Consider the following 5,502-nt stretch of genomic DNA (forward strand, 5'->3'; position numbering starts at 1 on the left):
GCGCAAAACAGGAAAATGGGGGGATATATTCTTTCGAGTAAAATAATGTTAATGCCATGTTGAATTTAATATGAAAAGATTTAAATTCCTAAAATTTTAGGTGGAAATATATTGCATTGTTAAAGTTAAGTTCCAATCAAGAAAGATGAATTTTCCACCTAATGGTTGAAATTTCAACAATAAAAATTAATTGTTAAGCAAACAGTTGTATTTACAACCAAACAGTTTTTCCTTCAAGCAAAATAAACGAATTTTCCAGTAAGCAGTGAAAATTTCAACCAAATAGATGAGTTTTTAAACAAAGGTCGAATTTTTAATATAAAAAGATCAAACTTCTACCAAAACAGTTGAATTTTTAAACAAATAGTTACGTTTTCTGGACAAAAAGACAAATTTTGTAAAATAAAGATAAAGTATTTACAAAATGATAATCTTTAAGCAAAAAAGATCAATTTTCTATGACAAAAAATGAATTTTTAATATACAAAGAGGAATTTTTAACCAGAAAAAGTTAATTTTTAAGAAAAAAGTTAGTTTTCAACCAAGGAAGATAATTTTGCTATAAAAAAGATGATTTTTAACAAAATAATTATATTTTCAACAAAACAGTTGAATTTTGTATCCGATAGCTCAAAAAATGAATTTTTTAGCAAAATAGTTGAATCCTTAACAAAAAAGATGAGTTTTTAACAAAATGTATGACTTTTCAACCCTAAATATTAATTTTCAATAAAAAAGTTAATTTTCAACTAAAATGATGAATATTCAACCAAAAACATGAATTTTGTACAAAGCAGTCCAACTTTATATCAGGTAATGGAATATTTATTCAAATAGATTAATTTTCTACTAAAATAGTTGAATTTTTAACCAAAAAGATGAATTTACAACCATGATGATTAAATTTTTACCTAAAAAGACGATTTTTCATTAAAAAAAAAGAATTTTCAACCAAACAGTTGCAAATTTCCACTAAAAAAGATGGCATTTTTAATTTTTTTTAAATAATTTTTAAACCAAGAAGACGAATCTTCTACAAAAAATTTATTTTTTAACTAAAAAATATGTATTATAAGCAAAGAATTTAATTTTTGACTAAAATTATGAATCTTGAACCAAAGATACACATTTTTCATAAAGTAGTTCAACAAGACCTATCAATTAAACAGTTGCAGTTTTCACCAAAAAGATAACATTTTTGCCAAAAGAGATGAAGTTCCAAATCATGAAACACGAATTTTTACATACAATACTAAAATAATGAATCTTTAACCAAAAGATTTATTTTTTTACAAAGTAGTTCAACTTTTAATGAAGTAATTAAATTTGCAGTAAAAAATACGAATTTTCATAAAAACTTTTGTTTTTTCAAAAAAAGAATTACATTTTCAAATAAATAGTAGAATTTTTAACCAAAAGTTATGAAAGATGAACAAAAAATATAACAGTAGGCTTTTCAACCAAAAAGAATGAACTTTTAAAAAAAATTTGGATTTTCTTATTGGCTTATATTAATTCAGTTTGCATTTAAGCGAAAAACGGGATAAAGAGAAAGTTCCTTTCCAGTTTCACCAAAAAAGATGAAATGTTTGCAAAAAGAAATTAATTTTAAGACCAATAAGACGAATTTTTTTACAAAACAAGTGAATTTTCATCCCAAAATATAAATTTTCAACGAAAAACTAAATTTTGGCTAAAATTATGAATCTTCAATCAAAAATATGAGCTTTTTTATAAAGTAGTTAAAAATGTAATCAAGTAATTGAATTTTCAACCCAAAATATTAATTTTCAACCAAGAAGATTAAATTTCGACCAAAAAATAAGATTTTTTCACAAAATACAAGAATTTTCAACCAGACAGTTTCATTTTTCACCAAAATGATGACACTTTTAACAAAAAAAAGTTGAATTTTCAATAAAAAAATATTCATTTTCAACAAAAAAGTTCATTGTTAACTAAAATGATGAAACTTTAAGGAAAAAAATGATTTTTTTTTACAAAGTTCGACTTTTAATCAAGTAATCGAATTTTCAACAAAATTTTCTTTTTTTACCTAAAAAATTGAATTTTCAACTAAATAGTAGAAGTTTGAACCAAGCGAGATAAATTCGGAACAAAAAATATAATAGTAGACTTTCCAAGCAAAAAGAATGAACTTTTAGTCAAAAATATTTGGATCTTCTTATTGGCTTCCATTAATTCAATTTTGCATTTAAGCGAAAAAAACGGGAAAAGAGGGAAGTTTCTTGAAAATAGTGGAAAAAGAGGAATTCTTTTTAAAAGGAGAAGAGAAGGAACGTTTGTCGGATCTTACTTTTTAGCCTTCATTCCAGGAGCAATACTGGGAGCTCTGTGAAGGTGGGAGTTGACTGGTGGTTTCGCCAGCCTCCTGGGAGCTGGACTTCGAGGAGGAGTTCTTGGTGGAGAACAGTCTAAAAGTTGTTCTGCACTCTCTCGAAGTTCGGCAATGTTATCAAGAACTGGCCTACCACCACTTCCGGATCCAATACTTTCCATGGGACCAGCATACGAAGCGCCACTATCACTGTCATCCCATGAGGTACCTGTAGATTCAAAAATCGTTTAACTATACAATCAGGGTGGCCAAAAAACTTCATTTTCTTTAAATTACATTTTTTTCTGAAAAATGATCTTCTCCTTCGCTTCGCTGGGAATCGAACCACAGACCTTCCGACTGCCGGTCAAGTGCTTTTCCCTTAAGGTACTCGAGAAATTGAAAGAAGAATCCTTTTTCAGGCAATCGGAAGTTTTGTAGTTCGATTACCAGCGGAGCGAAGGAGAAGATCTTTTTCAGAAAAAATTTAGTAAAAAAAATTTATTCATAACTCCATCTAGTCTGAAAAGACGTTAAGAAATTCTGCTATTCCCTGATGACAATACATACAGATTCCTTAAAAAAATTTCAAATTTAAATTTAAAAATTAGAAATTTATTATCCTGAACACTTGTTTAAAGCTTCTGTCATATGAATTCCCTGGCTTTTTAAGATTTGTTTTTAAAATCCCAGACTTTTCCATGATTTCCAGGTTTTTGCTGAGTTAGAGTAGTAGAGAGGATTCTCTTACGCTTGTTTAGGGAATCATCCCAAGAGTTGGCAGAATCCGAGGTGCCATAGGATCTTCTTCTCGCTGGACTTCCAGGAGCAGAACAGGTCCTCGCAAGTTCCAAGGCTTCGGTGCACTTGTTTCTGGCAATTCGACACTGTTCCAGGAGGATCTCGTTGCCCAGTTTTTCCGCCAGGGCCATCATCTCTGTGAAATGTTCTGGAGGAAGGGGAGGTCTGGCCATGAGGAACTGTTGAGCCCGACGTTCTCCAGCTAGTCGCGCCTCCTGGGCCCATTCGTACGCCCGATCCTGGAGCAAGCAGCATCTCGAAGTGTCCTCAAGGTATTCCCTTCTATCCTCCAATCGGGAACCGAATCCACGGAGGTGATGCTTCAAGGATCTTGCAAGCTCCCGTAGACCGCTGGCATTTGCTGCCTCCGCAAGATCACTTCCTTTATCCAAATGTCTCTGCAACAATAAGAAACCAGTTTTTATAATAATACTATCATCATTCAGGACAAAAAAGTAGAGATCATCAGTCAGTTTAAGTATTTTTGTGTTATCTACGACATCTGATGACTTTTTGAAGCTCTTCGCGTCAGGTAATTGCTAGAGAGACTGATCAGCGACCTATGTCGTATCGAATAAGCAACACTGGAGTTCTAGATTGAAATAAAGTGTAAACTCTATCTGAATTTCCCTTACTCGTAGGCGGTAGACGCATGCTGCCTTTGACTAATTTTGATAATAATAGTTTTTCACATGACGTTCTCTTTTTTCTTTCTTCATATCATCAGTAATGTAAGGATCGTCCTCAATTTATATTTCTTTCGCAAAGAATTTATAAAGATTAAATTTACTATAGATTGAATAGTTGTGCATTATTTCCACGCATCAGTTTCCTACGCAAGAAGCATTCCATTGAAAGATTTCATATGCAAATATGATGTTTGCATCAACAGGATATTCTTATTACAAAAAATTTCTTTAACAACAAAATGTCACGAAGATTAAGTCGGTTTGAAAAACTAATCCATGGAAAATAGAATAATTCGTCGACTAATATACAAATTTAATTTGTGAACGAGAAATTAATATATTTTTTTTTTTGCCTACAAAATCCAAAAGCTTTTTAGTTAAAAAATTTGAGGAAATTTGAATTTATAAATTTCAAACTAGGATGCCTACAAAATAATGATTTTTTAATTTTAATCATTTTCCAAATTTTTGAGAACATTGGGAAAGATATGTAAAACTTTAAAGCATTTTTAGTATTCTAATACACTTAAAAAATTCTAAACTGTTCCATTTCATTTTTGAAGATTGACAAATATTTGTATACAATATTTCCAGAAGGATTTAGAACATATTGAAAACTTCAAAAGTAAGTCTAACGATTCTAAAAGATTTCCTAAGATTATCATCGCTTAACGGACTTCAATAATGTTAAATGTCATAGAAATTTCACTGGATTTCGCAGAAGGTATAAAATTTGCATACGATGACATCAGGTTTCAGAACATTACAATTTATCTGGATAATCCTTAAAAGATTTTGAAATATTTCAATAGATTCAAATGGATTTCAAACGATCTTAGAAAATTTAATTATAACAATTATTTTGGAAATGTCAAAGGATTTTCGAAACTTTCAAGGGATTTTACAAGATTCAACGACATTATTTACCTAATAATTTTAAAGCAAAAAATTATAATCAATTTTAATTTCACAAACTTTTTAGTTTTAAATGTCCTAGATTTAAACTCTATTTTGTAAATAGCCCACTCGCATTAGGCAAAAACCTACGCATCCAAATTTTTATAAATTTGAATTAATAAAGAATTTAGGCCGGCAGATATGGCACAGAAAAGATCTTTTATTATTAAATTGTATCTGGCTAAACCACACCTTCAAAAACTGTAAACATAATTAAACTTCATGAACTAATTGTATAATTGGCTAATTGAAAAACCTCGAATTGTGGTAAAAAAAAGTTATAGTTCGTAAAAGTTATACTTAAAAGTAAATATAGTGTGATAACTGCTACCAAAGTCCCAAGCCGCTAATAATTTACCGAGTCAAAATATTTTAAATCGAACCCTCGAAAAGGGGATGAGTCAGTATTGAAGATATTGGGCGCAACGCCATTAATAGTTTCAGGTATTCTCCATGAACACATGTACGAGATTTTGTAAATGCGCCATCAATCGAGCCATAAATATTTCGGAACATACCGTTTTTATTCTATGGGGACTATAAATTTTCATTTCATCCTCTTTGATCCTTACTTATTTGAAACTTGATATTGCGAAAATACAAAACTTTAAACTCGCTTTAAGGTGGTTTTAGCGTGACTCAGTGAGTCATATGAGAGTGTAAAAAAGTATTTTTGATTTACATGGAATCTTTTGTGTTTGAAAATCCGAAAATTAA

The 5,502-nt window shown here is 30.2% G+C and overlaps 1 protein-coding gene across 1 annotated transcript in view; it reads right to left on the reverse strand.

The window, feature by feature from the left end:
- LOC117176535 overlaps nucleotides 1-5,502 on the reverse strand; it is an 806,951-nt gene that overhangs the window by 8,308 nt on the left and 793,141 nt on the right. The gene's annotated exons all lie outside the window — the stretch shown is intronic.

Source organism: Belonocnema kinseyi, chromosome 7 (genome assembly GCF_010883055.1).
Source record: "Belonocnema kinseyi isolate 2016_QV_RU_SX_M_011 chromosome 7, B_treatae_v1, whole genome shotgun sequence".
Taxonomy (NCBI): Eukaryota; Metazoa; Arthropoda; class Insecta; order Hymenoptera; family Cynipidae; genus Belonocnema; species Belonocnema kinseyi.